Source organism: Eptatretus burgeri, chromosome 9 (assembly GCF_056783735.1).
Source record: "Eptatretus burgeri isolate ZD-2024b chromosome 9, Ebu_testis_v1, whole genome shotgun sequence".
NCBI lineage: Eukaryota > Metazoa > Chordata > Myxini > Myxiniformes > Myxinidae > Eptatretus > Eptatretus burgeri.
In genome coordinates, this window is record NC_140969.1 from 20,601,348 (window position 1) to 20,620,019 (window position 18,672).

Below are 18,672 nucleotides of genomic sequence, written 5' to 3' on the forward strand. Positions count from 1 at the left end.
TGTCAAACCAGCACATAATCTATTTTTTGATCAGCAGAGAGTAATGAGCAGCTGCTGTTTGCCTGTCAGTTTAACGAATCAGTACAGTATGACAATGTGGAGTCATCTGCATAAGGAAGAGACGGTTTTCCAGATCATCGGAGAGGTCGTTTACATATTTACGGCACAAGATTGGGCCCAAGAAGTTTCCTTGTGCCACTCCAGCCTCCACTGGGAAAGGGCAGGAGAGGACTCAAATGATAGAAATGCATTTATTGAGCAAGTGAAGGAACTCAGAGAAGTCAGGTCTGAAGGCGGCCTTGTTTGCCAGAGCCAGCAGGCTTGACAAGCAAGGTAGGATGCCAGATTGTGTCAAGGATATTTACAGGGATGGTCAGAAGCAAGGCAAGATTACCATTGCTGAGAGAGGAGCAGCACCATGGCTAGGTTGAGAAACTAGAAGTGAATCCAAATTGATGATGAGATATCGGGCTGTTTGAAAAGAGGAAAGACGCCTTCAGCAGCAATGCTTAAAATTGGAAGTAAGTTGAATTAATTATATTATCGTCTCTAGTTGAGAAGATCCTCTTTTGCACTATTCTTGTGAACACAAGTGATGTTTGCTGACTCTTAGGATGATGAGGACTGGACAAAGGAGAGCGACAGACTACAACGTGCAGATTGAGGGCAAGAAAAAGCAGCAGAACAGGTTTTGAGAACATGGTCACTGATGCCATATGGGCACTGCCACTGAAGCCTCGGATTGAGCCTGGACAGAAGTTTCTCCACCTTCTTGGGTGAGAAGGATACAAAGTCCATGGATATGAGGGAGTAACATGGATACATTGTGTGATAGGTTGGGTACACGAGATTTGAAGGCAAAAACTGAGTTGAGATATTCCACCTTATCTTCCATCCATCCATCCATTGGGATCATACTCTGTGCAGAGCAATGGTGCTGCTTAAGCAGTCTCCTTGGCTATTGGGACAATCCTGGATGGGTCACCACTCCGACACAGTATACCAGCATGCTGGCACTCATTTTGCCAACCTCGGAAGGATGACAGGCAGAGTCAACCCCACCTGGTATTAATTCAATAACCAAGCGGGATTTGAACTCAGGATCCTAGGATCCCCAGCCCACCACCCTAACCATGAAGCCAACAACCTCATCTTGGACGAACATTATGTTCTCCGACAATAATGCTTCGACTTTTTCGAGTTGACAAACATACTGACTGCTTGCCCTTTATATTTCAAAGACAACAATCAAAACCTCTGTGATGCTTCCAGCACAAAACCATTCCATGATGTACAATGTCTGTCAACCAGCAATAAGTATATTCATGGTTCAATTAGATAAAGAAAGATGAGGAATCCTAACGACATTTCCTTTTTATTAACGAATATCACACCTCAACGTTTAGAGTGAAAACTTGAACGGCACTAGGTTGAGTGCATACCGTCACCTGGCTAAACAGTTTATGTTTTGTATTCCACTGATAGGCCAGATACACATGTGGGCCTTAACCAAAATCTAATCAGCTTGTTCTTGTCACCTACCCAACCTGTGCACCAAGTTTTTCATAACTTATCCACAACTTTTTGAGATATCATGCTACATATTGTCTTTCGGCCCTATCTCACTGGTGAAGAATCACTTAAGAAATTCTGGAATTCGGATCTTCACCAAAATCTAATCAATTTGTCCTTGTTACACTCCTAACCTGTCCACAACGTTTTGAAATATCCGTTTTGAGATATTACATAACTTCAGTCAACCTTTGTTCACAGATGTAATGAGCTGGTTTGCCATTGCCACTGTGGTTAGGCAATCTCTTGTCTTGGAAGAAAGGAGTTTGTGCCAAAACAGGCAATTGAACTGTGGGACAGAGATTTGGGGAGTTCTGTTGTCTTTTATTCTATTGTTATCCTGATTGATTTTACTTTCTACTCGAACTTAAAAATCATGTAAAGACTGAAGAATCATTGGTTTTCATGACCTAATTGGCCCTGATATTGATCCAAAAACTGTCATGGTATCTGACAAGTTTTCATGGAACAACCGGTCCTCTCGTTTCCAAGCACCACACCACATACGAAGCAACTCGTCCCGTTGTTCTCTTTTGCTTTTGATATTGCACCTGCATCATCATGAGAGAAATGTGCTTTTAGGCAGCATGATGTGGAATTGGAAAGAGCCTGAACCAGACAGGCTCTCTATGGGGGTGAGTCAGGCTGGAATGTGCATTCCAACATTACAGGTTCTGTCGGGAATGCAATTTAGCCTCCTTGTCTCAGTGAGATTCTGCCGAAGAACTCTACATCACATATACCTCATCGTAAATCTGACCACGTTCAAATGTGTTTTTTTTTTTAAAGGTATGAAAATCTGATATGGGGGAAACTTCTGCTTCATTTCCTCATCCAATTGGACGTTTAATGATTTGACTGATTTTGGAGATTTATTCTTTAAAAAAAAAAACATTGTTTTAATGTTCATATTATGTTTGCTGTTTGCTTTTTACTTGCAGTATCATAATCACCATTCCTTTCCTACTTCAAACACCCTTCGTTTTCCAACCCCAATTGGAGGTGCGTTGAAAATGTTGGCGGGATGAAACTCACAATAGTCCAAGAAACAACAACGTTTTAAAATTTTCAAAAAAAGAAAAATCTTTCCCAACCAATTACGTCTACGGAGTGGCGACCCGTCCAGGATTGTGCCCCGCCAAAATAGGAAAATGGTCACTTGTGAGTTCTGTACTGCAGTGTCTGGTTCTTCGAACTTGCTGAACACCCCTCGTACTTTACTTTTTACTCAGTCGTACACATTGTACTTTATTTGCACCAGTCATATTCACAAGCATAAATATTGGTTATTGTACACCAGCAGGGATTCCGCATAATGTAGAACGTATCTTCAAACCCTCTCAAGCATGCCTGCTGAATACCCTCATCCTCTAACTCCTGAACAGAAGGTGAGTCGTGCAACACTTTCACAGTGGATGCTCATCCATTCACGAAAACAGTCTCGTCATAGATCACCGATGACAAACAATAACTGCAAAAGGGGAAATGTGCAAGCTTGGATTCAAGCATCGGTCATGAACATGTTCCAATCTTTCGGTCTCGTGAACAAGAGAGAATCCTAACAAACCCCAAACAAACCCTAACCCTCACCCTAACCCTAACAAACCGGCCTAAAATATAGTACTTACCCCCAAATGTGAGCTGTGTGAATTAGCATAACACGGCAGGAAGAATACCGGTTGTTTTTTTTGTATCGTTCAAATTTCAGGATAACCTACTGTTACCTATCTCCATGTCTTGCTGCACCATCGACTTCTTCGTTGTCCATTGGAACATCCATTTTCTTTTTCTGACGAAAGCTTAAATGGATATGGTGTGACATTACTTTTGCAAACATTTACCTATTATACATTGTCTGGATATTGATATTATATTATAAGGTTAGTAGCTTCTGCACTACAAGCAAAATGACCAGGTAGTTCTCAATTTACAGAAGAAACATCCTCATGTTTTGGACACAAATTGTATAATCGCCAACAACAGCAATCCTTAAAAGGGATGATTCTCATTAAGAGGTCAGAAATAAAGATTAACGGTAGTAACCCTTTTGTTTGTTCGTTGAAAGAGAATTGTGTATCTAAGTATCTTGGAAGCTTTCAAGTCATAGTTTCACTTTTGATTATCTGCTTATTAACTCCACCACAAAAGGTGAATGAAGGTTATGTCTTCTCCCCTATCTGTGTGTGTATGTGTGTCTGTCTCTCTGTCTGTGAACAGGATGACTCAAAAAGTTGTGGACCGATCTGGATGAAATTTTGTGGACAGGTCTGACAAGGATGAACTGGTTAGATTTTGGTGAATATCTGGATCCGGATCCGACTGCTAGAATTTTTCAATTGATTCTTCACCATTGAGAGATAGGGCCAAAAACGATATATAGCACGATATTTCAAAAAGTTGTGCACGCGTTTGGACGAAACTTGGTGGATATGTTGGATGTGTCGCAAGGAAGAATTGATTCGATTTTGGTGAAGATCGGAATCCCAATCTGGATACGAGAGCTATTTAATTTTTAAAGTGATTCTTCAGTACTGTATAGCATAGTATTTCAAAAATGTATTGGGCCCAATATGTTCTTGTGGATCAGGCATGACGTGACGGAAGTATGCGCTCTACCGAGTGCCCTTCCAGTTCAATTTTTTTTTTCGGTTTAAATAAAGACCAGCCTTTTCACTTACTTTCTTCACTGTCTGCAGCAGTTTCATCAAGTCCTCTTTATTTTCTGCCAACAGAGTGGTATGATCAGCATACCTGAGGTTGTTGACACATAATCCTCCAATCCCGACTCCAGCTTCTATGTCATCCAAGGTATATTTTTCATCAAAATTATTGTAAATACAAATTAATCGGTCAATTCCGTCCAATGACAATGGCATAATGATGATAATATTAACACGGGGACCCACAGAATTGCCTCGAGCTATGCACACTCTCTTCAAAGATGGCCAAATTTGGAAGTTGGCCAGGATGCCAGGGATAGCTCCCCAACTGTTCACGAAGGACACTGCTAAGGGATCTTTAATGTCCGTCAACTAATTCTGGCAGATGCGACGCCAAGTTTATCGTCCATCTGAGGGATGGCATGCAGATTGATTTATCACCCTAACTTTGAAACACTGGGATGACAGTTTATAGCTGGGTTGAGATTCGAACTCTGGCAAGACAGCTTAGAGCGAGTATGCGTACCTCTCACCATCCTGTCATGGAGTGGGGATGCATTGCTTTGTAGCCACTAAAAGCATTTTTCGATTCACTCTTAAACTCTTAGTTCGCTTTACTCATTCTAATTTATTTTGCCTTCCAAACTCCAGGGATTTCCCATGGAGAACCAAGCTGTGGCCGCCATGCCCACTGTTTGTGGCGCCGCGGGATCTTTCGCCTACTTTAAAATTATTTTCATTGCACTCAATGAAGTTACACTTCGGGCATATGCTGTACCTTAATCTTTTCTTCACTCAATATAATTGTCGGAACAGTCGAAAAAGTTAAGTTTAATGCTTCGGCAATTTCGCATGTTTTTGTGGAAATATGGAGAAGGTGGAAGCGTATCCTTAACGAAATACGCTTATTTTAGGCCGAGTTATAAGAATTGGTAACTTCTTTAACTTTTTCAGATTTCACGAGAGATTTTGACACTTATTTAGTCCACAAGATCTGATCCTCAAATTTGATGTTATATTTTGATTTGATACTTTAATCAGTCTGTGAGAGTAGATCGTGTTTCCAAGGCAAGGCATTTTTAGTTGGCCAAATATAAATGGTGGCTCAGACTCCTGCGAGGTGAAGTTGGGCTGACCAAGGATAAGTCTCATGAAAGTAAGCCATTAATCATCTTCAAAACATGTATTTTAATTAACCCAAATACACAATTTTTACCCTCGCCAAAGGAGGAATATTGCATTTGGGTCCATTGGTTTGTCTGTTTGTCCGCATAGAACTTTTGTGTTTTTCTCCGCAACTGCTTGTCGGATTGAGACTAAATTTTCACCATTGCCCATTGGTGCGACTACTCATGTATAATGTTTTAATTATAATTATAACATCATAGGTCACATTGTGTGGCAGCCACATGGGGAAAACGGAAAAACTTTGGACGTCTGTATCCCTGAAACTGCACAAAGTTAAAAATTGAAACTTGGCACATGGCAAGTAGACCTCATGTGGAAGTAGTGTGATTTTTTATTATACACCCGATATATATATATATATATATATATATATATATATATATATATATATATATATATATATATATATATATATATATATATATATCGGGGCGTGTTATGTGATACCGGTCGTCCGTCCGTTCCTGTCCGCACTCTAACTCCCAAAATTTTCAACTTTCACGTTTCATATTTGGTACATAGGTACAGACTGTGGAGACGGTGTGTCGCGACATATGTTCGTCATCTAAAGTGGTTGCCATGGCAACCAGGATGCTGTTTTCCATGTCGTAGCACAATTCTGTATATACCTTCTTATTCTTCATAAATTTACGTGTTTGAATATATAATTGTGTGCGTGCTTGCGCGCGCGTGCGTGTGTGTGTGTCACAGAGACTTTTTGGCGTATATTTTGCTCACTTGCGCTCTTGTTATTATTATTATGACGTCATAATTACATATGTGGACCGCCACATCCGATCAGTATGAAAAATGTTTGAGGGTCATCTGGGGATAAAATGGTCCACAGTAAAAACAATTCATGATGTCATCGGTCACATGATTCAGCAGCCATTTTTTTTGTTTGTTTAATCCTTCAAAAATCTTCTTCTCTGAAGTGGCTGAACAGATTGAGGTGAAACTTTACAAGTATGACTGCCTGTCTATGAGGTCGAAAAAGTTCACACATATGATGTCATTGGTCTCATGGTTTGTCAACAATATTGGATTGAAGGAAAATCTTAAATAATGTTGGCTCTGGAATGGCTTAATCAATCGGTGTGAAACTTCACATTTATGATCTATTAGAGATGGGAAATACATGTTTTAAATTTCAACTTGATCAGACACATGGTTTGGCAGTTATATTGGATTTACCCTCAAACCTACAAAGAATACACCACTCAAAAGAAGTCCTGGCGAGGGTCTGCAATCTCTGTTATTTTTCGTGTAATTCATGCACTTCCTTGGAGTTTTCTTAGTTTGCATGAGTTTCATGCAAAGTTTCAGGCTGCTAGGTTTTATGGTTTTGGAGTTATGGAGGAGACACACACATTGACACACACACACACACACACACACACACACACACACACACACAGACAGACACATACACACACACACACACATTGACACACACACACATTTATTATTATCAATACAACATAGCTCAGAGTTTTATAACACAAATGATTTTTCAATAACTGGATGTTGCTGTAAGTTTTTACAATATCTCTTCTAAAATACCTATTTTAATTGAGAGTAATGCGGCAATATGAACCACAGAGCCACTCCATCTCGAGGTTTTAGTCATTATTTCCTGATGTATTACATTTGAAGGAGTTGAGTGATGCAAGAATGTCCAGGACACTAGCACACAATAGTTTTGTATCAACATGCAAAAGGAAATGCAAGCACATCGGTTTATTTGGTTTAACCTTCACTCATCCAATTTAAACATGGAATAAACATCTGCTTTAGTTCATGCCTCTCCATCAGGAAGACATTGAACTCTCAGGCAATGCATTGCCCTTTCAAAAGTACCCCTCATATTTTTTTATGCTGCATGATAGGCCTACTTAAGAAAATATATGTCTGTGCTAAGACAGCAAACAGTGACTGTCTTTTCATTTGTGGTGGATGGCATTCAGGGGTTGACCCCAAGTACGAGCAAGTCAGAAAATGTATTGTAAACGAGTCATTTGAAACCGTACTTAGGTAACTGAATACAGTCAACAAAAAAGATTTCAAAATACAGTAACTAATACTGTTACTTTCAAGGCCCTAACTAATCCCACCTTCTTGTGGGATCAGATGCTGAGTTTATCCTCTCCATACCCCTCCATCATGAGCATCCTCTCTCTCTGCACCCCCAACTTCTGTCATGTCCCTCTCCACCACTTACTTCCAACACAGTTTTCGTCTGCCCCTTCAACTCCTACCACTTACATCCATATCAAAAACATGCCTGATCCACCCTCCCCCCCCATCCTCCCTCCTGAGCACTTGACCTCACCAACACAGGTGTTCTTCTCGTGCCTTTTTCTCTAATATCGCTTACTCATTTCCATCTCCTGATGTCCTCATTCATCTTCCTTTCCATCAGAAATCTCCTTCAGCCTCTGCATCTTCATTCTCTGCAGTAATCCCTCCTCTTCCTTTCTCAAGGGATAGGCCTCCGCTCCATACAAGAGGTAACAATTATTATCACCATATTGTACATTTTTGCCCTTAACCAAATTGGAATCTTTCAATCATGTATCACCCTTGAAACACTCCTTCACTTACTAAACAAGGATTGCAAGGATTACAAGGAAATTATGCGCAAAGGGGGGGGGGGGCATTCGGCCCATCATGCCTGCACCACACGAATACCAGATTTAATCAATCCGTCAATACCCCTTCCCTTCATGTGCAGCCTTTTTAGCTGCTCCACTGGTACTCATTTTGCCGACCTCGGAAGGATGACAAGCTGAGTCAACCACCTGGTGTTAATTCAGCAGCTAACGGGGCTTGAAGTCAGGACCCGAGGATCCCAAGCCACCGCCCTAACTGTTAAGCCAACACCAGGTTATGAACAATCTCTCTCTGTCTCTGTCGCTGTCTCTCTCTGTCTCTGTCTCTCTTTCTCTCTCTCTCTCTTTCTCTCTCTTCTCTCTCTCTCTCTCTCTCTCTCTCTCTCTCTCTCTCTCTCTCTCTCTCTCTCTCTCTCTCTCTCTCTCTCTCTGTTTCTGTGTCTCTCTGTCTCTCACACACACATCCTCACAACAAGTTTCCCCTTCTTTAAAGTGAAACACAAGTACTTAAACAAGTTTAGCTACTTGACCACCCTATCCTGAATAGACAACATCAGCTGTCACCACCAAATAATATTTCCAAACATTTCCCAAGGTAACCCTCTTCTTACTCCCTCACTCAACATATCCATCACGACCACAAACAGAAAATGGGTAAGTCCGAACCCTTGATTGTTAACCTACCTTAATCTCAAATACTTTCGAGCAACCATTCCGAGTTATGACTGATGTTTTAGCCTCCTCATACATCACCTCAACTATTCTTACCAATCTTTCAGGAACTCCCTTCGTCGTCGGACACAAACACACCACCTCCATTGGAACTCTATTACACGTTTCTCCAGATCCACAAACCAATGATACAATTTACTTTTCCCTTCCAATAACCCTCCTTAATCTGCTTATAATAATGAAGATGCAATATGTTTTTTTCCCCCTAACTGACATAATTAACCTATCAATCCTCACCAACTTTCTTAGCCTATCATTCAATACCCTTTCCAATACTTTGAACACTTGCTCTATCAGCTTGATACCCTTGTAATTCCTCCACTTCATTACATTCCACTTTTTACAGTGATACAACAAATTAACTTCAAAAGCATCGCTTGTCAGCATGCATGCATTGTTACTCATCTATCAATAATTCCAGCAATGTGTGTGTGTGTGTGTGTGTGTGTGTGTGTGTCTGTGTCTGTGTCTGTGTCTGTGTCTGTGTCTGTGTCTGTGTGTCTGTGACCGCTGTTTCTCGACAACTGCTGGTCCGATCTAATTGAAACTTGCCAGGCATATTGCTGGGGACCTGAGTATGTGCCTTTTCAAGGTTTGATATTAATCGGACAAGTGCTTCCCAAGTTATGGCCATTTATTTACCAACCAATGACAAGACACGTTGCTGCGTAGGCGTGGCCGATGGGGAAGAGAACCTCAGCCGTGTTCCCCATTACGGGTTACAACGTACAGACTTCCGGAGAGTGATGAGTTAGTGTATTCTAATAATTTCTCGATTTCTTATGCGCATTTATAGATAAACACAATTCCCCAATCCAGTTGTCGTTTACGAGAGCGAAGGAACAGACTGTGTGGCAGTTTGAAAGTTTTTTTTTTTGTACGTACGTTTTTTTTTTCTCTTCTCTTCTCTTTGTGTTTTTCCTTTGGATGACATTGCGAAAAGGCAAAATACGTTGGCTCTAATTGAATAATTGGCCATTAAAACTAAATTGCGAATAATCGTAACTGCGATATGCGAACTTCCGGACAGTGAGGACTTAACTTCGCGCAGGCCGGTGCGCGGCCGGCCGACGATGACGTCACATGCCGTGCCCATTACGATAGGGATCAATCAGTGACTTAGTTACCGCGGTGTAGAACTCGTAATGGTCAATGGCAGCGAATGTCATGGCAAGCAAAGACAGAGAGGTAAACTTGATTTTAATTTGGATTTTAATTAACTCTGTGTGTGGAAGTATCACAGCAGTTGTTACTTCAATGCAAGCGATAATTCGTGGAATGCTTGTGAACATTCCGTACAGGCACACACGATTTCTTATGCGCATTTATAGATAAACACAATGCCCCAATCTAGTCGTCGTTAACGAGAGTGAATGAGCGGCCTGTGTGGTTGTTTCTGGCTCGCGGTTTGAAATATTTTTTTAATTATTATTTTTTGGTTTGCACGTACGGCCACGCACCTTCGGGCATCCACTAGTATTATGAAATGATGCTTTTGTCATATTCGATCAGAACGAACCACATCTGTCCACAATACAGCATGCTTGAAGCATGCCAGTGATTTTTATCCCTATATTATTGCATCAACTGAAGTATGACGATTTGCAGCAGCACAAAGCAACGATATGTACATTATGACTGAAATTTAATTTATCAGCATGACACGATCATTTTCTTTAAACAGCATCTTCTATCACATTATCATCTTCAAGATGTTGCTACGAATGGCTGTCCTTTTAAGAACCAAAAACATCGAAGTCTGGATGTACTAACTATTGGCCTTAGGCTGACTGGGAGGAGAGGCCACTCAAATATTTGCAATGGCCGGTATCGTCATCACACTTGTGTGAGATCTGACATTGGCTATGGTGAAGGATTTCTGCCATGGCGGTGTTGGCTAGTTTGTCTTCATATGCGACTTAACGATGGGAATTGTCTTAATATAGCTTGGAGGCCGAGTCATACCAAAGACTTCAATAAAAATGGTACATACTGTTTCCTTCCTTTGATGCTCAGAATTTTAACAGGATGGAGCAGAGATAAACAACCATAGGTTGGCAATCATTGCACAGGCTTGATGGACCTAACGGCCTCTTGAATTGAAGTTGCTTGTAAAGGAACTCATGTATTTGTTTGTATGTATGTATGTATATATATATATATATATATATATATATATATATATATATATATATATATATATATATATATATATATATATATATATATGACCGTTTTTACAGCCATTTTTCCCTGCTGTGAAGGGGTTGGGCTTTTTCTTGAAGCAATGTTTTATGGCCGGATGCCCTTCCTGACGCCAACCCTGGTCGCCTCTTACGACACACAGGTATATGGTACACCTATTCTAACCGGGGCAAACACCGGGACCAGTACACTGGTACTCATTTCCCCGACCTCAGAAGGATGACAGGCTGCGTCAACCCCCTGGTGTTAATTCAGCAGCCAATGGGGCTTGAACTCAGGACCCTGGGATCCCAAGCCATCACCCTAACCACGAAGCCAACACCAGGCTTTATATATATATATATATATATTTATATATATATATATATATATATATATATATATATATATATATATATATATATATATATATATATATATATAAAACTCTCATCTTGTGTGTGTATATATATATATATATATATATATATATATATATATATATATATATATATATATATATATATATATATATATATATATATATATATATATATATATATATATATATACGTGTATGTTTGTTCCCGAAATACAGCCAAAACGGTACACGATAGCGCAAAAATTTTCAGCCCACCTTACTCACCATTCTTCTGCGATGTGCAGTATCAAGTTTCGTTAAAATCGGGCAACGAAAAAATAATTAAAAAATCAATGCCGATTCAGTCAAGTACTCTTCGGGAGAATTTGATGAACGCAAACAACCTCAGCGGTATAGTTCGCTGGAGCTATATTTCTTGTTTTTCTTGAAATGATTTATTTTAAAATTTCAAACATTTTAGTATAGACAAAGAACGATTTATTTTTAAGCATAAAATAAACATCGCCATTTTGATCTAATACTTCCGTGTTCATTAATAAATAAAATTGTGTTTCGAAGATTACGCACAATAATTTATTCGACTTTCTTTTCTCCGTTTTTTTTTTCGTTCAAATCGGACAACGAAAAAAATTATTAAAAAAATCAATTCCCGATTCAGTCAAGTACTCTTCGGGATTATTTGATCGATGTAAACAACCTCAGCGGTATAGTTCGCTAGAGATATATATATATATATATATATATATATATATATATATATATATATATATATATATATATATATATATATATATATATATATGTTTTTGAAATGATTTTTTTTATCAACCGCTGTCACAACGGGAACCCAACGGGTTCACGGGTCGTCTAGTATATAGATAACACTCTTGGAGATATCATTGCCAATGACCCCATATTTATGTACATGACAAAATGAAATGGCCCTATTGTACCATATATGTCACCTGCATGAGTATTAGTTATCACCTACATTTCTGTCATGCCTTTAACATGTGTCAGCATCACATGATTCCAAGACATTCAAGACAATGTAACATCCCTTCGCAGGCATTTTCCACAGGCTCTCCATTCATCCCACCCTCACCGTCTCTCCATTAAGTAGGAAAATTGTTATCACAATATTTTTCAGGTTTTAGCCATTCCCATGCAGAACGGGTAGAAAAACATTGAAAATTGGTCACGTCCCCTTTGATGGCCGAATGGAACACAATAATACCTGCTTACACAGCATTTATAACTATATTAAGTGTGAATAATCAAATAAACATTCATAAGCTTGGAATGAACTGCCTGGAAAATTTGGCTTCTTACAATTTAATCATGCTTTTTTATTGTCCATACTTGAAGGATATACTTATATTAGAAGTAGTTGGAGAAAGGTTTAAGCTGCCACTCTGTCTGGCTTTCAGAGAAACTGCAATTGATTGAAATTCAATCGGTACAGCTTTTGGCCTAATGCCCTTATACAGGCCTCAATTTTTCCTCGCATTACTCGGGCCACCAGTGATTCCGACTCCGAACCGAGGAACCAAGGAAGAAAACGTTTAACCAAATATTTATTTGTAATGACAATGTTATATTAATTCCTGCGTCAAATGCCTGAAAAGCGCTCCCATGTGTTTTACAGGCCTTGGTGTGAGTCCTGTAACTAATTGTGATTCTCAACAATATTCACGTTTGTCAAGGCACGTTAACGTCAACTTAAGTGTCATTGCAATACTACAGAACCGCTTGCTAGCCTGTATTAGTCGCATGGCCGCCTGCCTCCTGACTCACCTGCCCAGCTGCCCACACGCATGCTCTACCGGCCAACTTGGCAAAAAGTACACTATTCTATGAGCACCCAAATATGTGGGGATTGTTTCAAACTGCAGGGGGTTCATAATTTATGTATTTATTAAATTTGAGGTAGAGGTGACCACCTTGCTTGATTTGAACCATTCTGGATCCGACATACCATACCCTGTGATACAGAGTGATGGTTCTACTGCAGCACTTTCTATGCCTGGAGTCATGCCAGGTGGTTTGCCCTCGCTTTCCCAGCAGTAGCTAGGGTTGGAATTTTTTTTAATTTGTTCATGGAGCCGGCGATAGCTCGTTGACTCTTCGCGAAGGACACCATTGGATCTTTAACATCTACCAGTTAATGTTGGCAGATGGGAAGCCCAGTTTAATGTCCATCCGAGGGACGGCACACTTACTTATGAATCGCTGTGCATGTGAAACATCTGGATGAGAGTTTATCGCTGGACCGGGATTCAAACCCAAGGTAGACAGCTTAGAGACGAGTGTGCGTACTTCTCAGCTATCTTGTCAGCCCTTTGAACCACTGCTCATCTCCAATTGATGTGAGAGCACCATCAATTATTGTAACCTCCCATTTGGAGACCAGATCATGAATCCATAAGCATATTCATATTGGTATGCTGTACTGTATTATTTAAACCATAATCATTTAAAATGATTGTAAACAGTGAGGTACATTTAATGATACGCACTTTAAAATTCAGTCTGTTGCCCAAATCCTGCCCTTTGCCTCTCTAACATACATTGTTATTATATGGTGTTTGACCCGAACATAAAATGTGACTTTTTAAAAAGGCTCTTGTGCGCAGTAAAAGGGATGTGCAGACAGAAAGCATCTCATCACCCAACAGATGCTTTAACCACTGGATCCCTGAGGCGGTCGACAAAGCATAATTGTGACCCTAAGCTGCCCCAAGATGCAGAGGAGGAGACCACGCTGCCGGTAAGGCCTGAAAGCTGACACGCAGGAAGCAAACAAGCACCCATTGGCTTTCCAGAGTGGACAAAGTAAAGAAGGAGACCATTGTGGCAGGGGGCTAGGGGGCTGAATCCATGAGGTGGAACGGCAGCTGCCACGGGGGCCCGCCTACTCTCTCTCTCTCTCTCTCTCTCTCTCTCTCTCTCTCTCTCTCTCTCTCTCTCTCTCTCTCTCTCTCTCTCTCTCTCTCTCTCTCTCTCTCTCTCTCTCTCTCTCTCTCTCTCTCTCTCTCCCTCTCTCTCTCTCTCTCACTCTCACTCTCACTCTCACTCTCACTCTCACTCTCACTCTCACTCTCACTCTCACTCTCACTCTCACTCTCTCTCTCTCACTCTCTCTCTCTCACCCTTTTCCATAAACTCTCACTCACCCAAAAGCAACTGGCACTTCATCCCATCCCTGCACTGTAATCACAGGTACACATGTAGTTGCAAGCCGTGCATGTCCATCAACGACGCTCCATTACATATCGCTGATTTCGAGAAGTATACCATGTCTGAACCTCTGTTGTGGCATAAAACTCCCAATATCACAGCGTAGCTGCCTATCAAGTACACTGCACTCAAAAATGCAGTTTGGTAGATTGAAGTAGAAAACCTGTTCCGCATACATGTAACCTGTGTGCAGAGTACTTTAATGGCCTTTCAAGTTGTTATGCCGGCATAGAGTAGCCATATCTTGGAGGTCTCAGTGCTTCACATGTCACATTCATTGTTACTCTCAGGTAAACTACAGCTCCCCTTCTTTTTCTTGATCGGTGCTCAAAAGCTTTTCCTGATGTGACTTCAAAAAGCACCTTCTTCTAATCAGGATGTCAATTTTCCAGACAAGGATTCCCAACCTGTGTACAATTGTGCTGAACAAGGCATGTAATTTTTCTGAAAGACCCACATGTTTCATCAATCCTCAATTTATCTGAGCTTGGGAAATTGCACATCTTCCTGAAATGTTTACAGTGCATGCTGTCTCCATCGGATGTCTCAGCCGAGATCAGTCATTTAAAGAAACGGAGATGAGTAGTCGGCTTTGTGGTACCAAAGTAAAGGCTCTTTTGCCTGGAGACCAGAAAGGCAATTATTGTGATTGTGAACGATGACGTCATTAGTACACGAAACTTATCGATGGAACTTGGAGAAATTATGCAGTGATGTTGTATATCTGTTTTCCATGTTTAAAATGCACTTATCCAACAAGCCTATGAACATCTAGCGCATTTACTGGACCAGTGATGTCCTAACCTGCAATTATGACGTCATAGTACTCCAATTTTGTTGGATTGGGCAGGCAATAATATGTGGACTGACTGACATGAAACAAATTTTCTTTCATCTGGAAATATATAATTTATTCATATTTATCATCTGAGCTTGGATGCGAAATCCGAATAGATGCTCGAGTCCAAGGTCTCCTTTTGAATGCCATCGACTGTATGTGCGTCCCACCGCGCAACGGTTGCAGCGAAAGCAGAGGCAGCACCATGGTCGATGTGGTTTGGGTGCCGTGACGTTGGACCATTAAATGATGGTGATGCTTTAGGCATCCTCTCTGGTGACTCCACGAGGAGGAGCTGCAAATATGGACGAAGAAGCTTCTGTGTGTTGTTGTTTTTTTTGTATGCAGCACGAGGCTGCAGGGTTGCATCATTTGCTGAGGGCACTGCTGTGCCGCTGATGCAGTGCCCTCTGCTGGTTCGGACAGCAATTTGTAATTTGTTCATGGTGCCGGCGATAGCTCGCCTACTCTGCGCGAAGGACACTGTGCGATCTTTAACGGCCAACAATGAATGTCGGCAGACGGGACGCCCGATAATGTCCATCCAAGGGACGGCACACACATTGATGAATCGCTGTGCGTGCCGATGAAGCATCGGGATGACAGTTTATAGCTGGGTCGGGATTCGAACCCAGCCTACACACCTCAGAAGTGTGTCTCGAAGCCGTCCAGCCAGCCTTTTGTCGTCATTTTTTTTACGAACAAGCTATCAAGGGTAAATGAGATTTGGACATTTTGCTCGGTGCAAACGACTTGGACAACAATGTAAGGTGTCGAAGCAATGTTTGTTTGTTTGTTTGTTGTTTTTTGGAGTACATTATGAAAAGACAGATTTCATTCAGAAAAATCAGCGGAAACAGTGATTCTGATGGCTGGAGATATTGGGTGGTCGCTAGACGACCGTTATTCTCAGGTTTTCCGTCTGTCTGTCTGTCTGTTTGTTTGTAATGGACAGCTCTGGAGGCCAGAGGAGTCAACCGATTTTGATGAAACTTGACTGGTAGGTTCATACCAGGATCTAGTTGAATGCTTTTGAGCACAGTTGCTATGGACGAAACCGTTGCCTCGCAACGGGACTTTGAAATTTTTGAAAAAAATCCGAAATTTTTTTTTTCCGAAAATCAAAAATCGGCTTCCACGCTTTTATGCGCACTATAATCAACCTCTTTGTCCAAAAATTTCAGCCCGATCCATCAAAAACTGTATGACTAGTATGCAATTATATTACTATATGCTTTCACCCCAGCGTTCGCGTTGGGATTCCCTCACGTAGGGTTAGGGAATCGAACACAAATGATGAATGGACAGTTGCTCGTCATGTTCCTATATGGAACAACCAACGGCAAAAATGCCATCTGATGTGTTCTCTTATCTACAAATTTAAAATTCGCCTTAGTCTCGCGACCACCCATGTCGCCTACCGGATTGTAGTCACATTATTATCGAGATTACGTTATATATCTGAGAATGAATGATCTATGACATGAAAGTAGATACGTGTGCACGCGCAGACAATGCCCACGCGCACACAGACACAGTAACCTCTCCTGTCCCTTAAAGGGTGAGGCTAATTAAACAAGGGTATTCCCATTCAACGTTCCAAGTTAAAAAGGTTCACATGATGAAAGGTCTATTTTAAAATTCAAAAATAAAAAAACCACTTTCGCTCATGACATTGACCTCCAGTCAGGTGACGGACTTACTGATCACGATGTGAACGATGCCAGTTGAAGCAAAACATCGGAATTCCAATACGATCGCTTCTTTCACAGTTCTATGATATACAGAAGCGAGCCCAGAGACCCCGTGTTGTGCGCTTCGACAAGTTTGACGTGTGGACCCAAATATCGGTAGACATTCCAAAAATAAATAAATAAATAAACAACAACAAGGGGGGTGAGGTCAAACATCAACGAAGGAATTCAGTGTTTCCTGTAAGCGGCAGAGAATTTACACGCATTTACCCATGACTGCACATGCATGCACACAGCACGCACAGCGAAATGACCCTTTTTGATCTTCCACATGCGAATGACTGCACAATCAAAGGATAACATCAATTATTATTTATATGTTCACATCGTGGACCGATCTGCACTGAGATTCCAGCTTCCATTGACACACCACGATCCATGATGTCCCTGAACAATGTGAAGGTTCTGTTAAGCAGGTACGGTCAGTTGGCCATGCCTCACGAGTGATAGACCTTCAGACGAGATAGGCTAGTAGGCATTCCCGCTGAGTGTCACTCAGGAATGCAGCAGAGAGTGGGTGGGAGAGTGTGCGGGGAATTGAACTACAGGCCCACACGCTGAGTCTCTGTCGGAGAAAATTATTTGGAACAAGCAGGAAAAAAATTGTGTCCAAACATTGTTAATCTGTTCTATGGCTCCAAGTCTCCCCGTCTTGGCGCGCGTGTTAAACCCATCTCTGGGTCGACTCATGCGGACCCACCTTCCAGAGACTGGTGGTGCCGCTCCCTGCTTGGCAGGATAACCAGGTCGACTCCCAGCACGTTGGAGAAAGCACGTCCGTGGCACCACTTTTATTCGCGCCCAGATCCCACCCCTCAGCTGAGCCCCAACCGACTATCATGCCCCGGTCCATACCCCTCTCCTCCTCTTCAGCACTACACCCACGGCTAGCCACTGTCACCCAGTGACCAGCACACACCCCATTTCTCTTCACATTCAATGGGTCGCCGTAAAGGTTTCTTAACAGGACTGAGGCGGATAGAGTTGTGGATCCAAGTAGAATGGACAGACAACCTTAAAATGGAGGACATCACACTTGGTTATTTATCATCAAATCTTTATTATTGATTTAAACAGACATTTGCAGGCAAAGGCAAGTTCTAGGAATTTGTATTGTCTGCCGAGAACCTTCCGAAAGGAGAGACCTTTACAGGAACACACCAAAATATCAGCCACAGTAGTGAACATGGTCTCTTTCAGGTGTTGGGCGTTCCTTAGACCTATTTGTTCCTTGCGTCCCATTTTCTGATACCACCATCCAAGGAACATCACGTGCTCACCACGACTGTAATAGACCAGGAATGGGCGTAATGAGGCAAGGTGGTCAGCCATGTATGTTCTATTTGCACTGGAAATTCGGAATATAGCCAGGGTACGAGCTCAACTATGAGACAGCCGGCTTACAGTCCTCTCCGAAGAATGGTATCCTTCACAATTGCCCAACTTAAAGATACACAGAAGATTAAAAATTACCTGAAAGATTTGCATTGTCGCAACGCAGGTGTATGAT

The 18,672-nt window shown here is 41.3% G+C and overlaps 1 protein-coding gene across 2 annotated transcripts in view; it reads right to left on the reverse strand.

Moving 5' to 3' along the window:
• Window positions 1–18,012, reverse strand: part of LOC147019666 (semaphorin-3D-like) — a 137,838-nt gene extending 119,826 nt beyond the window's left edge. The window contains exon 1 of one of the 2 annotated variants that reach the window (XM_085894269.1): window positions 17,863–18,012. The gene's annotated coding sequence lies outside the window, so the exon portion shown is untranslated. Of the gene's footprint in view, window positions 1–17,111; window positions 17,131–17,862 lie in introns of those variants that run through there. The other variant, XM_085894270.1, reaches the window with a different exon arrangement.
• Between the last annotated feature and the right edge of the window lie 660 nt (window positions 18,013–18,672).